The sequence below is a fragment of the Pristiophorus japonicus genome, chromosome 2 (assembly GCF_044704955.1).
Source record: "Pristiophorus japonicus isolate sPriJap1 chromosome 2, sPriJap1.hap1, whole genome shotgun sequence".
NCBI classification, from domain to species: Eukaryota; Metazoa; Chordata; class Chondrichthyes; family Pristiophoridae; genus Pristiophorus; species Pristiophorus japonicus.
In genome coordinates this window covers 150,701,373-150,724,038 of record NC_091978.1, presented here as the reverse complement: position 1 = coordinate 150,724,038, position 22,666 = coordinate 150,701,373, and the positions used below count along the sequence as shown (strand labels likewise).

At 46.6% G+C, this 22,666-nt stretch overlaps 1 protein-coding gene across 7 annotated transcripts in view; it reads left to right on the top strand.

The window, feature by feature from the left end:
• The first annotated feature begins 3,919 nt into the window (after positions 1-3,919).
• Positions 3,920-22,666, top strand: part of exoc1 (exocyst complex component 1) — a 136,508-nt gene continuing 117,761 nt past the window's right edge. For all 7 annotated transcript variants that reach the window (XM_070869931.1, XM_070869927.1, XM_070869916.1 and 4 more), the window contains exon 1: positions 3,920-4,009. The gene's annotated coding sequence lies outside the window, so the exon portion shown is untranslated. The remainder of the gene's footprint in view (positions 4,010-22,666) is intronic.

The following is a 22,666-nucleotide window of genomic DNA, read 5'->3' as shown; positions in this document are numbered from 1 at the left end:
GGCATACGAAATGTCGTCAGCGGGCGAGAGCGCTCGGATGTCGTCCCAGTTCCAGCGTATCTTTCCCAGCCAGCTCCTGCCGAGCAGCGTGCGACCATCGCCCGGTACCGCCCAGAGTGGTAGCTTGTGCACCGCTCCATCATAGGAGACCTTTACTGTAGCACTGCCGATTATGGGAATCAGTTCCTTTATGTAAGTTCTGAGTGTTGTGCGAATGGGAGTCAAGACTGGTCTTGAGGCCTTGCTGCACCACAATTTTTCGAAAGTCTTTTTGCTCACAATGGACTGGCTCGCGCCCGTGTCCAGCTCTATTGACACCGGGAGCTCATTTAATTCAACCTTCAGCATTATCGGGGTACACTTTGTGGTAAATGTGTGCACCCCATATACCTCTGCCTCCTCGGTGTGAGGCTCTGGTTCGTCGTGATCCGCCGTGGACCTTTCCTCCTCTACAACATGGTGGTTTGCAGGATTAACGGGCTTTGCAGGTCTTCTGCACATACGTTGGAGGTGTCCCATTGTTCCACAGCCCTGCAAATGTACCCTTTGAAGCGGCATGAATGGAACCGATGATCACCCCCACAGCGCCAACAAGGTGTTAATGGCCTTGCATTCATCACCCTTGATGGTGGACTCTGAGACATCTGTGGACGTGCAACTGCAGGTAAGTTGGGCCTGCCCTCTACGTTGCGATTTGAAAACAACATCACTTTGTTCACAGTACTTGTAGCAGCACTCGTGTGCTGAGAGATTTGCTTAGTATTGTCACTGGTGGCAATGAATGCCTGGGCTATCGCTATGGTCTTCCTCAAGTTTGGGGTCTCTACAGTCAAAAGTTTGCAAAGTATCACTTCATGGCCAATGCCAAGTACGAAAAAGTCTCTGAGCTTGTGCTCCAAATGTCCTTCAAATTCGCAATGTCCTGCAAGGTGTCTTAGCTCGGTGACATAACTCGCCACTTCCTGGCCTTCAGACCTTTTGTAGGTGTAGAACCGGTACCTCGCCATGAGACTGCTTTCCTTTGGGTTCAGATGCTCCCAGACCAGTCTGCACAAATCATCGTACGATTTCTCTGTGGGTTTCGCTGAAGCAAGCATATTTTTCATGAGGCCATACGTTGGTTCCCCGCAGACGATGAGGAGAATCGCCCTTCGTTTGGCAGCATTCGCTTCTCCTTCCAGCTCGTTGGCCACGAAGTATTGCTCGAGTCGCTCCACGAAGGTTTCCCAATCTTCTCCCTCTGAAAATTTCTCCAGGATGCCCACATCGTTGGGTTCGGCATCTATATCTCATCGCCAGTTGTTGTGTATGAATAAAGAATCTGACTGGATACTGTGAGTTCGAAGTAAAGTGTGACCGTAGTCTTTTATTGCAGGTCTCCAGAGTGCCTCTCCAGCCTGTGAGGCCTCCTTAAGTACCTGTGCTCCCAAGGGATTGTGGGATCCCCTGGGACTCCAGGGGATGAGCCCTCTAGTGGCAGTACAATGTAAATTCAAGTTTACATGCATAACAATGTCCATCTCCACCTTAAATATATTCAATGGCCCAGCCTCCTTAGCTCTCTGGGGTAGAGAATTCCAAAGATTCACGACCCTCTGAGAAAAGAAATACCTCTTCATTTCCATTTTAAATGGGCAACCCCTTATTCTGAAACTATGCCCCCTAGTTCTAGATTCCCCCATGAGGAGAAAAATTCTCTCTGTATCTACCTCGGCAAGCCCCCTCAGAACCTAATACGTTTTAATACCTGAAATACTGTGTGCAGTTTTGGTTTCCATATTTACGAAAGGATGTGCTTGCTTTGGAGGCAGTGCAGAGAAGGTTCACTAGTTTGATTCCGGGGATGAGGGGTTTGACTTATGAGGAAAGGTTGAATAGGTTGGGCCTCTACTCATTGGAATTCAGAAGAATGAGAGGTGATCTTATCAAAACGTATAAGATTATGAGGAGGCTTGACAAGGTGGATGCAGCAAGGAAGTTTCCACTGATGGGGGAGACTAGAACTAGAGGGCATGATCCTAAAACAGAGATGAGAAGAAATTTCTTCTCTCAGAGGGTTGTAAATCTGTGGAATTTGCTGCCTCAGAGAGCTGTGGAAGCTGGGACATTGAATAAATTTAAGACAGAAATAGACAGTTTCTTAAACGATAAGGGGATAAGAGGTTATGGGGAGCGGGCGGGGAAATGGAGCTGAATCCATGATCAGATCAGCCATTATCTTATTGAATGGCGGTGCAGGCTCGAGGGGCCGTATGGCCTACTCCTGTTCCTATTTCTTATGTTCAATAAGATCACCTCTTATTCTTCTAAACTCCAATGAGTATTCTTCTTCTTCTTTGGTAGTCCCCAAGGTGTCGAGAATGACTTGCTTTGACACTAAAATGAGTTCTAAGGTGATTGATGCCTGGTCCAGAATTTCATTTTAAAGGGTGGAAGATGCCTGTACGTGAATTCTTTTAACGTGGGGTGGCCATTGCACACGAGCTACCACACAGACTTGATAGAGCAAGGTCTTGATCCAATGGCAAGGGGATGCAAGATGATTGGAGACCAGGCTCTGTTGGATGGGTCTCGCACACACACATGCACATGTTCTGGCCTTGAGTCCCGGCCTCACTGCTGGCCTTGGGTCCCAACATGGCTGTTGGTTCGTGCTAAACCTTCTCTGGGTCCCAACCTCATTGTTAGCCTGAGATTAACCTTTCCTTTGCCCCGGTCCTCCGATCCTCACCGCCCGCTAATTTCCGCCGGTCCAAGCAGAGAGGTCAATAACCAGGGGCATACATTTAAAGTAATTGTTAGAAGTATTAGAGGGAGTTGAGGAGAACTTTTTTCCACCAGAAGTGGTGGGGGTCTGGAACTCACTGCCTGAAAGGGTGGTAGAGGCAGAAATGCTCATCGCACTTAAAAAGTACTTGGATATGCACTTATGGGTAAGGACAGCAGATTTCCTTCCCAAAAGGGCACCAGTTAACCAGGTGGGTTTCACGACAAGTTTCTTGGACACAATTACTGATACCAGCTTTTTTTCCAGATTTATTTAATTAACTGAATTTAAATTCCCCAGCTGCCGCGGCAGGACCTGAACTCACATCCCTGGATCACTAGCCTCGGCCTCCAGACCACCCGTCCAGCAACACACCACGCCACCTTTCCTGGGTTGGGAGAGCTGTGTAACATAGTCTTACAGAATCAACCCGACATCCCAGACTCCTCCATCACCATTCCTGTCTTTATGTCCTGTCCAGGACAGACCCACCAGAGGTGGGGGGTATAGTGGTATACAGTCGGGAGGGAGTGGCCCCGGGAGTCCTCAACGTATAGGCCCAACCTGACATAAGAATGTTGTAATCATTTTATAAACTCACTATAAACTGTGAATTATTTAATACAAGTAATGCAACAAAATCAGAAATGGTATACAATCACTTTTTGACTCAATGCGTCAAGAATCCTACTTGGCGTAACTTGTATCCAATCTTGTTCCAGAAGTAATCAAATATAATTGAAAATAGTGACTACAATATGATTCCATTTACGATTATCTGGCAGTCAGCGCCATTAAGGACCAGGACACAAATACATAATTCTGAAAAGACAAGCTTGAAAGCAATGTGGGTAAGAAATGGGGGAACAGTTAGAACTACTCTTCCTGTCCCATAACTGACGAAGTACGAATTTCACTTTTGGCAATTAAATAAAACAAAAAAAAAACACAATCCATCAAATGTTTGTCTGTATCAAACAATTAAAACTTCTAGTGTTCTGAGGAAAAAGACTAGGGTGTGAATTTCGAGCAGTTTTGGATCGATCGTGCATCCTCTGTGTTGAGAGCATGAGAGGGACCGATTTGCCAGTCTCAATCATGGCCATGTTCAAGTTGTCACAGGGAGGGAGGGTGACTGTAGCCGGAAGTGACGGGGCGGACCAGTTCCTGGCCTAGGATGGTAGCTGTGAGTTGTTGCCGAGGATCGGTTTGTGTTCGTGGGGCCTCGGTGTGTTGTTAAAGGTAAGCACGGGGGGCGGGCCGTGGAGGCGCGGGGATTGGTTCGCAGTGCGGCCCGGTTGGCTGCAAGCGCCCGGTGTGTTGCTGCTGTTGTTTTTGGGGGAGTTGCTGAATGTGACACGTCTGTTATTTAGTTTTGTCCCATCTCTCCAAGCTTAGACATCAATATATTATCGTGATATTAAATTGCAAAGTAGGAAATGCTATCTGTTGTATGTTCCTTTTTTTTAAAAATGCAGAGGTAACTGAGGCCACTTCCAGTTCCTCCAGCACTGAGTGGTTGGTCCTGTTTTGATGAACCAAAAAGGGTGACATTGGGTTGTCCCAGTGTTGCCAAACAAGTATCCCTTTTCGGTCGCTGCTAATATAATATGGTCCATTCAAACGAAAAGAAGCTCCTGTTCGGCAGCCTGCAAAGTTCTTTACTCTCACTGCCACATGGTCCCCTTGGGATTCCCTCAAGGTTCCATCCTTGATTCTCTCCTACTTCTCATCTACATGCTGCTCCATGGCGATATCAATTGATGGCATGGGGTTGGCTTCTATATGTTGATGAAACTGGCTCTGTGCCCTCTGCAGTTACTCAGTCTGGCTGAATCAGACTGCATACATCCTCAGTCCTGTTTAGCCCGAGATTCAAAATCCATATAGCGTCCACAATCCAGATTCCTTATTTGCACCTCCACAACATCACGTCACTGCCACTGCTGTTGAAACATTCATCCAGGAGTTTGTTGCCTCTCCGTTGCTGTTCTGGTTGGCGTAACCAGCTCTTCCCTACGCAAACTCAAACTCGTTTTAACAGTCTGCCACCCACATTGCTTGTAATTTACCAAAATTCCCTGGATTCTGGAGGGGTCCCAGCAGATTGGAAAACTGCAAATGTAGAAACATAGAAAACATAGAAAATAGGTGCAGGAGTAGGCAGTTCGACCCTTTGAGCCAGCACCACCATTGAATATGATGATTGCTGATCATGCAACTTCAGTACCCCATTCCTGCTTTCTCTCCACACCCCTTGATCCTTTTAGCCGTAAGGGCCACATCTAACTCCCTTTTGAATATATCTAACGAACTGGCCTCAACAACTTTCTGTGGTAGAGAATTCCACAGGTTCACAATTCTATGAGTGAAGAAGTTTCTCCTTATCTCGGTTCTAAATGGCTTATCCCTTATCCTGAGACTGTGACGCCTGGTTCTGGACTTCCCCAACATCGGGAATATTCTTCCTGTATCTAACCTGTCCAATCCCGTCAGAATTTTATATGTTTCTATGAGATCCCCTCTCATTCTTCTAAATTCCAGTGAATATAAGCCTAGTCAATCCAATTTTTCTTCATATGTCAATTCTGCCATCCTGGGAATCAGTCTGGTGAACCTTCGCTGCATTCCCTCAATAGCAAGAATGGCCTTCCTCAGATTAGGAGACCAAAGCAGTACACAATATTCAAGGTGTGGCCTCACCAAGGCCCTGTACAACTGCAGTAAGATCTCCCTGCTCCTATACTCAAATTCTTTTGCTATGAAGACCAACGTGCCATTTGCCACCTTCACCGTCTGCTGTACCTGCATACCAGCTTTCAATGACTGATGTACCATGACACCCAGGTCTTGTTGCACTTCCCCTTTTCCTAATCTGTCACCATTCAGTTAATATTCTGCCTTCCTGTTTTTGCCACTAAAGTGAATAACCTCACATTTATCTACATTATACTGCAGCTGCCATGCATTTGTCCACTCAACTAACCTGTCCAAGTCACCCTGCAGCCTCATAGCATCCTCCTCACAGTTCACACTGCCACCCAGCTTAGTGTCATCTGCAAACTTGGAGATATTACATTCAATTCCTTCGTCTAAATCATTAATGTATATTGTAAATAGCTGGGGTCCCAGCACTGAACCTTGCGGTACCCCACTAGTCACTACCTGCCATTCTGAAAAGGACCTGTTTATTCCTACTCTTTGCTTCCTGTCTGCCAACCAGTTCGCCATCCACGTCAATACATTACCCCCAATGTTGAATCATTGTGGACGGAGATTAGAGATAGTAAGGGGAAAAAGTCACTGGTGGGCGTAGTTTATAGGTCCCCAAATAATAACTTCACGGTGGAGCGGATAATAATCAAGGGAATAATGAAGGCATGTGAAAAAGGAACGGCAGTAATCATGGGGGATTTTAACCTACATATCGATTGGTCAAATCAAATCGCACGGGGTAGCCTTGAGGAGGAATTCATAGAATGCATATGGGATTGTTTCTTAGAACAGTATGTTACAGAACCTACAAGGGAGCAAGCTATCTTAGATCTGGTCCTGTGTAATAAGACAGGAAGAATAAACGATCTCCAAGTAAAAGATCCTCTCTGAATGAGTGATCACAGTATGGTTAAATTTGTAATACAGATTGAGGGTGAGGAAGTAGTGTCTCAAACGAGCGTACTATGCTTAAACAAAGGGGACTACAGTGGGATGAGGGCAGAGTTGGCTAGAGTAGACTGGGAACACAGACTAAACGGTGGCACAATTGAGGAACAGTGAAGGACTTTTAAGGAGCTCTTTCATAATGCTCAACAAAAATATATTCAGTGAAAAAGAAGGGCGGTAAGAGAAGGGATAACCAGCCGTGGATAACCAAGGAAATAAAGGAGAGTATCAAATTAAAAACCAATGCGTATAAGGTGGCCAAGGTTAGGGGAAACTAGAAGATTGGGAAAATTTTAAGCGACAGCAAAGAATGACTAAGAAAGCAATAAAGAAAGGAAAGATAGATTACGAAAGTAAACTTACGCAAAACATAAAAACAGATAGTAAAAGCTTTTACCGATATATAAAACGGAAGAGAGTGACTAAAGTAAATGTTGATCCCTTAGAAGATGAGAAGGGGGATTTAATAATGGGAAATGTGGAAATGGCTGAGACCTTAAACAATTATTTTGCTTCGGTCTTCACAGTGGAAGACACAAAAACCATGCCAAAAATTGCTGGCCACGGGAATGTGGGAAGGGAGGACCTTGAGATAATCACTATCACTAGTGAGGTAGTGCTAGACAGGCTAATGGATCTCAAGGTAGACAAGTCCCCTGGTCCTGATGAAATGCATCCCAGGGTATTAAAAGAGATGGCGGAAGTTATAGCAGATGCATTCGTTATAATCTACCAAAATTCTCTGGACTCTGGGGAGGTACCATCGGGTTGGAAAGCAGCGAATGTAACGCCTCTGTTTAAAAAAGGGGGCAGACAAAAGGCAGGTAACTATAGGCCGGTTAGTTTAACTTCTGTAGTGGGGAAAATGCTTGAAGCTATCATTAAGGAAGAAATAGCGGGACATCTAGATAGAAATAGTGCAATCAAGCAGACGCAACATGGATTCATGAAGGGGAAATCATGTTGAACTAATTTACTGGAATTCTTTGAGGATATAACGAGCATGGTGGATAGAGGTGTACCGATGGATGTGGTGTATTTAGATTTCCAAAAGGCATTCGATAAGGTGCCACACAAAAGGTTACTGCAGAAGTCAGAGGAAATGTATTAGCATGGATCGAGAATTGGCTGGCTAACAGAAAGCAGAGAGTCGGGATATAATGGGTCCTTTTCGGGTTGGAAATCGGTGGTTAGTGGTGTGCCACAGGGATCAGTGCTGGGACCACAACTGTTTACAATATACATAGATGAAATGGAAGAGGCGACAGAGTGTAGTATAACAAAATTTGCAGATGACACAAAGATTAGTGGGAAAGCGGGTTGTGTAGAGGACACAGAGAGGCTGCAAAGAGATTTAGATAGGTTAAGCGAATGGGCTAAGGTTTGGCAGATGGAATTCAATGTCGGAAAATGTGAGGTCATCCACCTTGGGGGGAAAAAAAAACAGTAAAATGGAATATTATTTGAATGGGGAGAAATTACAACATGCTGCGGTGCAGAGGGACCTGGGGGTCCTTGTCCATGAAACTCTTTTAGAAAACGTTGTAATTTTAAATTAGACAGTCCCTTGGAGTCCAGGATAACGTAAAACATTGCAATGTCCATGAAACTCTTTTTGGAGTTCACCTGCAAAACATAAAACATTAAAGGTGCCACCCAACCTGGGTGACACTCCAGACATTTACAAGGCCCTTTTTTTTCCCCCCTTTTTTTGTTTTTTTTTTGTGTTTTTCTTTTTTTGGTTTTTTTTTTGGGCACTAAAATCACAATTTTTCCCCAGTGCCCCCTATAAAAGGGAAGGGGATACTAAAAGCACCGGCAATTAAAACAAATTAACTTTAAAACGTAAAATCAAATTAAAATTTGGTTGCCGGGCGTGATGATGCACTCCAGTCCCTCCGGTGCCCACATCTCGCGGAAGGCCGCGAGCGTACCGGTGGACACCGCGTGCCCCATCTCCAAGGACACCCTGGACCGGATGTAAGAGCGGAAGAGAGGCAGGCAGTCAGGTTGAACGACCCCCTCGACCGCCCGCTGCCTGGAACGGCTGATGGCACCCTTGGCCGTGCCCAGGAGCAGTCCTACGAGGAGGCCTTCGGACCTACCCGCTCCCCTCCGCACAGGGTGCCCAAAGATCAGGAGAGTGGGACTGAAGTGCAGCCAGAATTTCAGGAGCAGCCCCTTCAAATAATAAAACAGGGGCTGCAACCTTGTGCATTCCATAAAAACATGGAACACGGACTCTTCCAGACCGCAGAAATTGCAGGCGGCCTGGGAGTCCGTGAACCGGCTTAAAAATTTGTTGCATGGCACTGCTCCGTGCACCACCCTCCAGGCCAAGTCCCCGATGAATAGTGGGAGGACCCCTGCGTAGAGTGCCCTCCATCGGGGACCCCCGCCTCCTCCGGACGGCAAGATGGTACGCCACGGCGTGTCCAGACGGCCGGCGAGGATGGCAAAGTTGAGAGTGTGCAGGAGCAGCCCGTACAGGAAACCCCTCCGCGCGGAACTGAAAGGCACGGAGGGGATTTCCCCGAGGCGGCTCAAGTTGTGAGGCGCCGGCCCCCGAGGGAGGTTCCGGGGTTTGGCGCCGATGAGGAATTCCGTCCGGACGGGGGTCAGTTCGGACAGGATCTCCCCACGTGCTTGAGCCTCCTCGATACACCTAACGGAGTCAGGGCCCAGAGCTGTTTTTAGCGACTCGATGGCATCGGCCGCGTGGCGGACGTTGGCAGAATTTAGGCGCCGCGCCAGCGTGTCTGGCGCCATCCAGCCCACTCCTCCGCCATCGAGCAGGTTCCTGACCCTGGTCACCTCACCAGCCACAGCCCTCTCTTCCGACCGCCACATAAAACCTCGGTCGTGGAGGTACGGATTCCCGAGCAGCGGCTCCTGCAGGACGGCCGCCACTCCAGCCGGCGGAGAGCTGCGCTTGGTGGAGACTTTGTTCCAGACCCTGATAAGTTCCCTGTAAAAGACAGGCAGCTCCCGGAGGGCGGTCCTGGCACCCCCCAAGTTCACAAACAGGAGCTGCGTGTCATAATTTAGGTCGCGCTGCTGGTGGAAGAAATACCTCGCCAGAGCGCACCACCTAGGAGGGGGCTCGACGTAAAGGTATCTCTGCAGGGTCTGAAGACGGAAAGTCGCGAGCTGGGCGCTGACGCACACCAACGACTGACCGCCCTCCTCAAGCGGGAGACTCAAGACCGCGGCAGAGACCCAGTGCTTCCTGTTGTTCCAGAAGAAGTCCACCAGCTTCTTCTGTATCTTGGCGACAAACGCAGGGGGAGGGGTCAAAGTGACCAGCCGGTACCACAACATTGCGGCCACCAGCTGGTTTATGACTAGCGCTCGACCCCTGTAGGACAGCACTCGGAGCAGTCCTGTCCAGCGCCCTAGGCGAGCGGCGACCTTGGCCTCCAGCTCCTGCCAGTTCGCCGGCCAGGCTCCCTCGTCGGGGCTAAGGTAGACTCCCAGATAGAGGAGATGGGTCGTGCTCCAGGCAAAAGGCCTGAGCTCCTCCGGCAGGGAGTCCACCCGCCACTGACCCACCAGGAGTCCGGAACATTTCTCCCAGTTGATCCTGGCGGAGGACGCGGCCGAGTAAATCTCCTGGCACTCACGCATCCTCCGCAGGTCAGCGGGATCCTCTACCGCGAGGAGCACGTCATCGGCGTAAGCCGAGAGGACGACCTCCACGCCCGGCCCTTGCAGAGCCAGTCCCGTCAACCTCGTCCGCAAGAGGCGCAGGAAAGGCTCCACGCAAACGGCGTATAACTGGCCGGACATGGGGCATCCCTGGCGCACCCCTCTCCTAAAGCGAAGGGGCGCCGTCAAGGACCCGTTAACCTTAATCAGACACTCCGCGGCGGCGTACAAAAGTCGGATCCGGGCGACGAAATGCGTCCCGAACCCGAAAGCGCGCAGAGTTCCGAGCAGATAGTCGTGATCCACCCTGTCGAACGCCTTCTCTTGGTCGAGGGATAGGAAGGCGACTGACAGACCAGCCTCCTGGGAACAATGGATGAGGTCCCGGACCAGATGGATGTTATCGTGGATTGTCCGGCCCGGGACCGTGTATGACTGGTCGGGGTGGATCATGTGGTCCAGCACGGCACCAAGGCGAGCAGACATCGCCCTGGCGAAGATTTTGTAGTCCGTGCTGAGGAGGGAGACCGGGCGCCAGTTCTTAAGGAGGCGGAGATCGCCCTTCTTAGGCAGCAGGACGATGACTGCCCTGCGCCAAGAGAGGGGCATCTCCCCGGTCGCCAGACTTTCCCCCAGGACCCGCGCGTAGTCCCAGAACGCCCTGTGGAACTTGCAATGTCCATGAATCCCAAAAAAAAGTTAGTTTGCAGGTGCAGCAGGTAATCAGGAAGGCGAATGGAATGTTGGCCTTCATTGCGAGAGGGATGAAGTACAAAAGCAGGGAGGTCCTGCTGCAACTGTACAGGGTATTGGTGAGTCCGCACCTGGAGTATTGCGTGCAGTTTTGATCACCTTACTTAAGGAAGGATATACTAGCTTTGGAGGGGGTACAGAGACGATTCACGAGGCTGATTCCGGAGATGAGGGGGTTACCTTATGATGATAGATTGAGTAGACTTGGTCTTTACTCGTTGGAGTTCTGAAGGATGAGGGGTGATCTTACAGAAACATTTAAAATAATGAAAGGGATAGACAAGATAGAGGCAGAGAGGTTGTTTCCACTGGTCAGCGAGACTAGAACTAGGGGGCACAGCCTCAAAATAAGGGGGAGCCAATTTAAAACCGAGTTGAGAAAGAATTTCTTCTCCCAGAGGGTTGTGAATCTCTGGGATTCATGCCCAGGGAAGCAGTTGAGGCTAGCTCATTGAATGTATTCAAATCACAGAAAGATAGATTTTTAAACAATAAGGGAATTAAGGGTTATGGGGAGCGGGCGGGTAAATGGAGCTAAGTCCACGGCCAGATCAGCCATGATCTTGTGGAGTGGCGGAGCAGATGGCCAACTCCTGTTCCTAATTCTTATGTTCTGATGTTCTAATACCGTGTGCTTTAATTTTTCACGCTAATCTCTTGTGTGGGACCTTGTCAAAAGCCTTTTGAAAGTCCAACTACACCACATCCATTGGTTCTCCCTTGTCCACTCTACTAGTTACCTCCTCAAAAAATTCTGGAAGATTTGTCAAGCATGATTTCCCTTTCATAAATCCATGCTGACTTGGACCGATCCTTTAACTGCTTTCCAAATGCGCGCTATTACATCTTTAATAATTGATTCCAACATTTTCCTCACGACCGATGTCAGGCTAACCGGTCTTTAATTCCGTTTTCTCTCCCTCCTTTTTTAAAGAGTGGGGTTACATTAGCTACCCTCCAATCCATAGGAACTGATCTAGAGTCTATAGAATGTTGGAAAATGACCACCAATGCATCCATTATTTCTAGGGCTACTTCCTTAAGTACTCTAGGATGCAGACTATCAGGCCCTGGGAATTTATCGGCCTTCAATCCCATCAATTTTCCTAACACAATTTCCTGACTAATAAGGATTTCCTTCAGTTTCTCCTTCTTGCTCGACCCTCGGTCCCCGAGTATTTCCGGAAGGTTATTTGTGTCTTCCTTAGTGAAGACAGAATCAAAGTATTTGTTCAATTGGTCTGCCATTTCTTTGTTCCCCATTATAAATTCCGACTGCAAAGGATCTACATTTGTCTTCACTAATTTTTCTCTTCACATATCTATGGAAGCTTTTGCAGTCAGCTTTTATGTTCCCTGCACGTTTCCTCTCATACTCTATTTTCCCCCTCCTAATTAAACCCTTTGTCCTCCTCTGCTGAATTCTAAATTTCTCCCAGTCCTCAGGTTTGCTGCTTTTTCTAGCCACTTTATATGCCTCTTCCTTGGATTTAACACTATCCCTAATTTCCCTTGTTAGCCACGGTTGAACCACCTTCCCCATTTTATTTTTACTCCAGACAGGGCTGTACAATTGTTGAAGTTGATCCATGTGATCTTTAAACATTTGCCATTGCCTATTCACCGTCAACCCTTTAAGTATCATTCGCCAGTCTATCCTAGCCAATTCACGTCTCATACCATCGAAGTTACCTTTCTTTAAATTCAGGACCCTAGTCCCTGAATTAACTCTGTCACTCTCCATCATAATGAAGAATTCTACCATATATGGATACTCTTCCCCAAGAGGCCTCACACAACAAGATTGCTAATTAATCCTCTCTCATTACACAACACCCAGTCGAGGATGGCCAGCTCTCTAGTTCTCGACATATTGGTCTCGAAAGCCATCCCTAATACACTCCAGGAAATCCTCCTCCACCGTATTGCTGCCAGTTTGGTTAGCCCAATCAATATGTAGATTAAAGTCACCTATGATAACTGCTGTACCCTTATTGCACGCATCCCTAATTTCCGGTTTGATGCCATCCCCAACCTCTACTACTGTTTGGTGGTCTGTACACAATTCCCACTAGCCTTTTCTGCCCTTTGGTGTTCCGCAGCTCTACCCACACAGATTCCACATAATGTCCTTTGCGTTAATCTCCTTTTTAACCAGCAACGCTACCCCACCTCCTTTTCCTTTCTGTTTATCCTTCCTGAATATTGAATACCCATGGATGTTGAGTTCCCAGCCTTGGTCACCCTGGAACCATGTCTCCGTAATCCCAATTACATCATATCCGTTAACAACTATCTGCGCAGTTAATTCATCCACCTTATTACGAATGCTCCTCGCATTGAGGCACAGAGCCTTCAGGCTTGTTTTTTTTGATATTCTTTGTCCTTTTAGAATTATGTTGTACTGTGACCCTTTTTGATTTTTGCCTTTGATTTCTCTGCTCTCCACTTTTCTTTATCTCCTTTCTACCTTTTGCTTCTGCTCCCATTTTACTTCCCTCTGTCTCCCTGCATAGATTTCCATCCCCCTGCCATATTAGTTTAAACCCTCCCCAATAGCACTAGCAAACACTCGCCCTAGGACATTGGTTCCAGTCCTGCCTCGGTGCAGACTGTCCGGTTTGTACTGGTCCCACCTCCCCCAAAATCGGCTCCAATGTCCCAGGAATTTGAATCCATCCCTCTTGCACCATTCCTCAAGCCACGTATTCTTCTTAACTATCCTGCTATTCCTACTCTGACTAGCATGTGGCACTGGTAGCAATCCTCAGATTACTACCTTTTTGAGATCCTACTTTTTAATTTAACTCCTAGCTCCCTAAATTCAGCTTGTAGGACCTCATCCCGTGTTTTACCTATATCGTTGGTACCTATATGCACCACGACAACTGGCTGTTCGCCCTCCACCTCCAGAATGCCCTGCAGCCGCTCCGAGACATCCTTGACCCTTGCACCAGGGAGGCAACATACCATCCTGGAGTCGCGATTGCATCCGCAGAAACGCTTATCTATTCCCCTTACAATAGAATCCCCTACAACTATAGCTCTCCCACTCTTTTTTTCCTGCCCTCCTGTGCAGCAGAGCCATCCATGGTGCCATGAAGGGGGTGGGGATTGTGGGGCCGAAGGAGATTACAGAGATAGGGAGGGGCGAGGTCGTGGAAGCATTTTAAAATAAGATGAGAATATTGAAATTGAGGCGTTGCTTAACCGGAAGCCAATGTCGGTCAGCGAGCACAGGGGTGATGGGTGAGTGAGACTTGGTGCGAGTTAGGACATGGGCAGCCGAGTTTTGGATCATGTTTATGTCGGGTAGAATGTAGGAGGCCAACCAGGAGTGTGTTGGAATAATCAAGCCTCGAGGTATCAGAGGCATGGATGAGGGCTTCAGCAGTGGATGAGCTGAGGCAAGGGCAGAGACGGAAATAGGCAGTCTTAGTTATGCTGCGGATATGTGTTTGAAAGCTCATTTCAGGGTCAAATATGACACCAAGTTTGCGAACAGTGTGGTTCATCCTCAGACACAAGTTGGGAAGAGGGATAGAGTCAGTGGCTAGGCAACGGAGTTTGTGCCGGGGACCGAAAACAATGGCTTTGGTTTTCCCAATACTCCATTGCAGAAAATTTCAGCTTATCCAGAAGTGGATGTCAGACAAGCAGTCTGATAATTTAGAGACCGAGGCAGGAGGTCATGAGAAGTGGTGGTGAGGTAGAGCTGGGTATCATCAGCATACATGTGGAAACTGACGCTGTGTTTTCAGATGATGTCGCCAAGGGGCAACATGTTGATGAGAAATAGTAGGGGGCCAAGGATAGATCTTTAGAGAACACCAGAGGTAACGATGTGGAGATAGGATGAGAAACCGTTGCAGGTGATTCTCTGGCTACGATTAGAGAGATAAGAATGGAACCAGGCACGTGTAGTCCCACCCAGCTGGACGACGGTGGAGAGGCGTTGGAGAAGGATAGAGTGGTCAACCATGTCAAAGACTGCAGACAGGTCAAGAGGGACGAGGGGGAATAGTTTGCCTTTGTCACAGTCACAAAGGATGCACCCTGAAATACAGTGTTATAGGTTTGAGCTTGAGGGAAAAAAATGCGAGAATTACTTGCTTGGACAGAATCAAGTGAACTGAACCATTAGGTGATATCATTTTGATTAAATACTTCATAGAATCATAGAAATGTATGGCACAGAAGGAGGTCATTCGGCCCATCGTGTTTGTGGTGGCCAAAAAAGAGCTATCCAGCCTAAATCTCACTTTCCAGTTCTTGGTCCGTAGCCTTGTCGGTTACAGCACTTCAAGTGCATATCCAAGTCCTTTTTAAATGCGATGAGCATTTCTGCCTCTACCACCCTTTGAGGCAGTGAGTTCCAGACCCCCACCGCCCTTTGGGAGGAAAGAAATTCTCCTGAACTCCCCTCTAATCCTTCTACCAATTACTTTAAATCTATGACCCCCTGGTTATTGACCTCTCTGCTAGGGGAAATAGGTCCTTCCTATCCACTCTATCTAGGCCCCTCATAAATGTATACACCTCAATCAAGTTTCCCCTCAGCGTCCTCTGTTCCAAAGAAAACAACACCAGCCTATCCAATCTTTCCTTAGCTAAAATTCTTCAGTCCTGGAAATATCCTCGTAAATCTCCTTTGTACCCTCTCCACTGCAGTCACATCTTTCCTGTAATGTGGTGACCAGAACTGTACGCAGTAGGGCTGGATTTTTGAGAAGTTTGCGACTGTGTTTTCACCGCGATTTGACCCTCCGCGGCAAAAGCCCGGTCGCAAAGTCCAGGCGGGATCCTCGGCTCGTTGTTTTGCGGCAGCGATGGGACGTACCGATGGGGAGAGGAGCACCGGTGTACAATGCCGCGGATTGTGTTACCGTCGGACTTTCAGCTCTCTGCCGACCCGTATGCCGCACTCAGAATACCGACAGTCAAACCAGTCGGTGCAGCCCTGCCAGCAGTGGTAAGTATGAAAACCTGCAAAAAAGATAAGTTAAAGTTTTTTTTTCAGCGATTCGATAGATAAGTGTCTTGCAAATGTTTTTTGAATTTTTTTCCCCCTCCCAAGGCCTCTCTTGCAGTGTACCTTCCCTGGACTAAATTTGGTGAAACTCTGGTTTTTGCACCGCGAATCTGCGTGCAATGCCCCCTTACCAAAGCGCCCCTGGTTCAAACGTAAAACCCGAAAGTTCGGCCTGAAAGCAGTAAGTTTTACGTATCGCTACTGTTTTCGCCAAAAAAAAACAACGCCGAAAATCTGGCCCAACGTGTGGCCTAACTAGTGTTTAATACAGTTCACACATAACCTCCCCGCTCTTATATTCTATGCCTCGGTTAATAAAGAAAAGTATCCTATATGCCTTCTTAACCACCTTATCTACCTGTCTTGCTACCTTCAGGGACCTGTGAACATGCACTCCTAGGTCTCTCTGTTCATCTGCACTTTTCAGTATCCTACCATTTATTGTGTATTCCTTTGCCTTGTTAACCCTCCCTAAATGCATTACCAATAAATCCCAGGCCAGTGTGATCAAAGCAAACTGAATGCTTTGGTTGAATCTTTTGTTACATGCTCTGCTGTAGTAGGAAGACTATTAACTAAATTGAAGCCCATGGAATTGAAGGAAAATTATTGACCTGGTTAGGAAATTGGCTAAGCAGTAGGAGATGGAGAGTAGGGATGATGGGCAGGTACTCTAATTGGCAGGATGTGACTAGTGGTGTCCCGCAGGGATCTCTGTCGGGGCCTCAGTTATTCGCAGTATTTATTAACGACTTAGATGATAGGATAGAAAGCCACAATCCAAATTTGCTGATGACACAAAGATAGGTGGCATTGCAGGCAGTGTAGATGAAAGCATAAAATTGCAAAGAGATATTGATAGATTAAGTGATTGGGCAAGTCTGTGGAAAATGGATTTCAGTGCAGGCAAATGTGAGGTCATCCACTTTGGACCTAAAAGTGATAGAACAGGGTACCTGTGCTTTCTAAATCGTGAAAAGCTAAAAACAGTTGAAGTCCAAAGAGACGTGGGGGTTCAGGCACATAGATCATTAAAATGTCATGAACAGGTACAGAAAATAATCAAAAAGGCGAATGTTATGCTGGCCTTTATATCTGGAGGACTAGAATAGAAACATAGAAAATAGGTGTGGGAGCAGGCCACTCGGCCCTCGGCCCTTCGAGCCTGCACCACCATTCAATATGATCATGGCTGATCATTCACCTCAGTACTCCATTCCTGCCTTCTCTCCATACCCCTTGATCCCTTCAGCCGTAAGGGCCACATCTAACTCCCTTTTGAATATATCTAACGAACTGGCCTCTCAGTACTCCATTCCTGCCTTCTCTCCATACCCCTTGATCCCTTCAGCCGTAAGGGCCACATCTAACTCCCTTTTGAATATATCTAACGAACTGGCCTCAACAACTTTCTGTGGTAGAAAATTCCACAGGTTCACAATTCTCTGAGTGAAGAAGTTTCTCCTCATCTTGGTCCTAAATGGCTTACCCCTTATCCTTAGACTGTGACCCTGGTTCTGGACTTCCCCAACAACAGGAACATTCTTCCTGCATCTAACCTGTCCAATCCTGTCAGAATGTTATTGTTTCTATGACTTCCCCTCTCATTCTTCTAAATTCCAATGAATATAAGCCTAGTCGATCCAGTCTTTCTTCATATGTCAGTCCTGCCATCCTGGGAATCAGTCTGGTGAACCTTCGCTGCATTCCCTCAATAGCAAGAATGTCCTTCCTCAGATTAGGACACCAAAACTGTGCACAATATTCAAGATGTGGTCTCACCAAGGCCCTGTACAACTGCATTAAGACCTCCCTGTTCCTATACTCAAATCCTCTAGCTATGAATGCCAACATGCCATTTGCCTTCTTCACCACCTGTTGTACCTGCATGCCAACTTTCAATGACTGATGTACCATGACACCCAGGTCTCATTGCACCTCCCTTTTTCCTAATCTGTCACATAGAAACATAGAAAATAGGTGCAGGAGTAGGCCATTCGGCCCTTCTAGCCTGCACCGCCATTCAATGAGTTCATGGCTGAACATTCAACTTCAGTACCCCATTCCTGCTTTCTCACCATACCCCTTGATCCCCCGAGTAGTAAAGACTTCATCTAACTCCTTTTTGAATATATTTAGTGAATTGGCCTCAACAACTTTCTGTGGTAGAGAATTCCACAGGTTCACCACTCTGGGTGAAGAAATTCCTCCTCATCTCGGTCCTAAATGGCTTACCCCTTATCCTTAGACTGTGTCCCCTGGTTCTGGACTTCCCCAACATTGGGAACATTCTTCCTGCATCTAACCTGTCTAACCCCGTCAGAATTTTAAACGTTTCTATGAGGTCCCCTCTCATTCTTCTGAACTCCAGTGAATACAAGCCCAGTTGATCCAGTCTTTCTTGATAGGTCAGTCCCGCCATCCCGGGAATCAGTCTGGTGAACCTTCGCTGCACTCCCTCAATAGCAAGAATGTCCTTCCTCAGGTTAGGAGACCAAAACTGTACACAATACTCCAGGTATGGCCTCACCAAGGCCCTGTACAACTGTAGCAACACCTCCCTGCCCCTGGACTCAAATCCTCTCTCTATGAAGGCCAACATGCCATTTGCTTTCTTAACCGCCTGCTGTACCTGCATGCCAACCTTCAATGACTGATGTACCATGACACCCAGGTCTCGTTGCACCTCCCCTTTTCCTAATCTGTCACCATTCAGATAATATTCTGGCTCCCTGTTTTTGCCACCAAAATGGATAACCTCACATTTATCCACATTATACTGCATCTGCCATGCATTTGCCCACTCACCTAACCTGTCCAATTCACCCTGCAGCCTCTTAACATCCTCCTCACAGCTCACACTGCCACCTACCTTAGTGTCATCTGCAAACTTGGAGATATTACATTCAATTCCTTCGTCCATATCATTAATGTATATTGTAAATAGCTGGGATCCCAGCACTGAACCTTGCGGTACCCCACTAGTCGCTGCCTGCCATTCTGAAAAGGACCTGTTTATTCCTACTCTTTGTTTCCTGTCTGCCAACCAGTTCTCTATCCACGTCAGTACATTACCCCCCAATACCATGTTCTTTAATTTTGCACACTAATCTCTTGTGTGGGACCTTGTCAAAAGCCTTTTGAAAGTCCAAATACACCACATCCACTGGTTCTCTCTTGTCCACTCTACTAGTTACATCCTCAAAAAATTCTAGAAGATTTGTCAAGCATGATTTCCCTTTCATAAATCCATGCTGACTTGGACCGATCCTGTCACTGCTTTCCAAATGCGCTGCTATTACGCCTTTCATAATTGATTCCAACATTTTCCCCACCGCCGATGTCAGGCTAACCGGTTTGCAAGGGACCTACATTTGTCTTCACTAATCGTTTTCTCTTCACATATCTATGGAAGCTTTTGCAGTCAGTTTTTATGTTCCCTGCAAGCTTACTCTCATACTCTATTTTCCCCCTCTTAATTAAACCCATGGTCCTCCTCTGCTGAATTTTAAATTTCTCCCAGTCCACAGGTTTGTTGCTTTTTCTGGCCATTTTATATGTCTCTTCCTTGGATTTAACACTATCCCTAATTTCCCTTGTTAGCCACGGTTGAGCCACCTTATTTTTACACCAGACAGGGATGTACAATTGTTGAAGTTGATCCATGTGATCTTTAAATGTCTGCCATTGCCTAATCTCCGTCAAGTATCATTTGCCAGTCTATCCTAGCCAATTCACGTCTCATACCATTGAAGTTACCTTTCTTTAAGTTCAGGACCCTGTTCTCTGAATTAATTGTGTCACTCTCCATCTTAATGAAGAATTCTATCATATTATGGTCACTCTGCCCCAAGGGGCCTCGCACAACAAGATTGCCAATTAATCCTCTCTGACTTGGGGGTAGAAGTAATGCTGGAGCTATACAAAACCCTGGTTAGACCACACCTGCAGTTCTGGGCACCACACCTTAGGAAGAATATATTGACCTTGGAGGGAGTGCAGCTTAGGTTTACCAGAATGATCCCCGGACTCGAGGTTAAGTTACGAGGAGCGATTATACAAACTAGGGTTGTATTCCCTGGAATTTAGAAGGTTGAGGGGTAACCTGATCAAAGGTTTCATGATATTAAAGGGAACAGATAGGGTAGATAGAGGGAAACTATTTCCGCTGGTTGGAAAGTTGAGGACTAGAGGGCATAGTCTAAATAATTAGAGTCAGAAGTGAAATTAGGAAACACTTTGACAGACAAAGGGTGGTAAAAGTTTGGAACTCTGTTCCGCAAATGGCAATTGATGCTAGATCAATTGTTAATTTTAAATCTAAGATTGATAGATTTTTGTTAACCAGAGGCATTAAAGGATATGGGGCAAAGGTGGGTATATGGAGTTCGGTCGTAGATCCCATTGAATGGCGGAGCAGGCTCGAAGGGCTAAACTCTACACAACCTCCTGCTCCTCACGCATTCGGATTGGTTGGAGGACCCGTTTGGACCTCCAGCCCCTCTTCATATTGGTCTGAAATTCAAGTCAATTACCCGGGCAGTGTGAGCTGAGCCTGTGTGGGCAGTGCTGGCTGGTGGAGACGCAGCAGGTAAGAGGTCTGGACCATAGCGGGTTGTTAAACTCTGGGAGGACAGTTCCCGGGTTCAAGTTCACCCTGCTGGAAACTCCGTGTAAATGCTAAATTCTGGGAGCAACAGCAAGTGCTGTGAACTCTCAGGGAGCGTCTGTAAATGATGGAGAAATGTGATGGATAAGGGAGTATCTGTAAATGAAGAAGAAAAGTTGACAGGTTAGTGAGTGTCTATAAATAAAGGGAAATGGTGACTGCTTAGGGTCAGCTCCCCATAACTTTCAGAGTGCCTCTCCTAGCCTTGGAATCCCCAAGCCAAAACCTAACATCCTAACTGTAACCTCGATTCCTAACTGTAAACGTAAAATTCTAACCCTAAATGTAACCGTAAAATTCTAACCCTAAACATTAATGTAATCCCTACCCCAACCCCTAACTGTAACGCCCTAACCATAGTCCTGATGTCTATTACTAATTCCTAAAGTTTATATGTTTAATTGTATAAGTTTTCAAATCGCACCATGGCCTCGCCCCTCCCTATCTCTGTAATCTCCTCCAACCCGACAAACCTCTGCAATATCTGCGCCCCACCAATTCTGGCCCCTTGAGCATCCCAGATTTTAATCTCTCCACCATTGGTGGCCGTGCCTTCAGCTGCCATGGCCCTAAGCTCTGGAATTCCCTCTCTAAACCACTTCACCTCTCTACCTCTCTTTCTTTTTCTTCAAGATGCTCCTTAAAATCTACCTCTGCCCTAATATCTCCTTATGTGACTTGATGTCAAATTTTGTTTGATAACACTCCTGTGAAACGCCTTGGGACATTTTATTACATTAAAGGCGCTATATAAATACAAGTTGTTGTTTTGTGTAACAGGGTGTCCGAGGAATTTTTCTAGCACACGATGGGTGGCCTCAGAAGCAAAAAGGTTGCGAACCCATGGTCTGAACCGTTCAGACACACACACTACGAAAACTAAATTATTGCAATAATAAGCCTAGCTACAAATTTATTTATAAACGGATAAAAATATAAAAACTGGACAAATCCTGACTCCATCACAACCAGCTACCAGAGCATGAGTACATGTTCACAATTCTCCTTCTTTTGATTTTTAACTAACTTTTAGGAACTGATCAAGTCTAGAAAGACTTGCCTTAATATGTACCCGGCCATTGGAAGGAAAATCCTGACTTTGAGTTTAAAGCTGTGTATGCTGGTCAGGCCCAGCTCTATATAATTCAAACCTACTGTGTTTGTGACTAATCTGATCATATACAGATTATTGGTGCTGGATTTAATGGGAGATCCAGCTTCAAGTCTGAAAATTCATGTGATTGTGAGAGGTGGTAATGTATTTGGCCCTTTTTTATAAATAAATACATATTCATTACAACAGTGACTACACTTCAAATCATATTTAATTGTCTATAAGCATTTTGGGATATCTTGAGGTCTTGAAAGGCACATTTTACATTTAGAATTAGCACTGTACTGTCCCAAGTATTTGCAGCATTGTATGTATGTTTAATGTTTGACTCCCTCCAATCCGGTTTCCGCGCCTGCCACAGTATCGAAACGGCTCTCATCAAAATCACAAATTACATCCTATGTGACCGTGACAAAGGTAAACTATCCCTCCTCATACTTCTTGACTTGTCTGCAGCCTTTGACACGGTTGACCACTCTATCCTTCTCCAATGCCTCTCCTCCATAGTCCAGCTGGGTGGGACTGCACTTGCCTGGTTCTTATCTCTCTAATTGTAGCCAGAGAATCACCTGCAATGGCTTCTCTTCCCAGCTCCGCATCGTTACCTCTTGTGTCCCCCTAAGATCTATCCTTGGCCCCCTCCTATTTCTCATCTGCAAGTTGCCCCTTGGGGACATCATCCAAAAACACAACATCAGTTTCCACATGTATGCTGATGACCCCCAGCTCTACCTCACCATCACTTCTCTCGACCCCTCCACGGTCTCTAAATTGGTAGACTGCTTGTCCGACATCCAGTTCTGGATGAGCAGAAATTTTCTCCAATTGAATATTGGGAAGACCGAAGCCATTGTTTTCGGTCCCTGCCACAAACTCCGTTCCTTAGCCACTGACTCCATCCCTCTCCCCAATCTCCGTCTGAGGCTGAACCACACTGTTCACAACCTTGGTGTCATATTTGACCCTGAAATGAGCTTTCGACCACATATCCACAGCATAACTAAAACCATCTATTTCCAA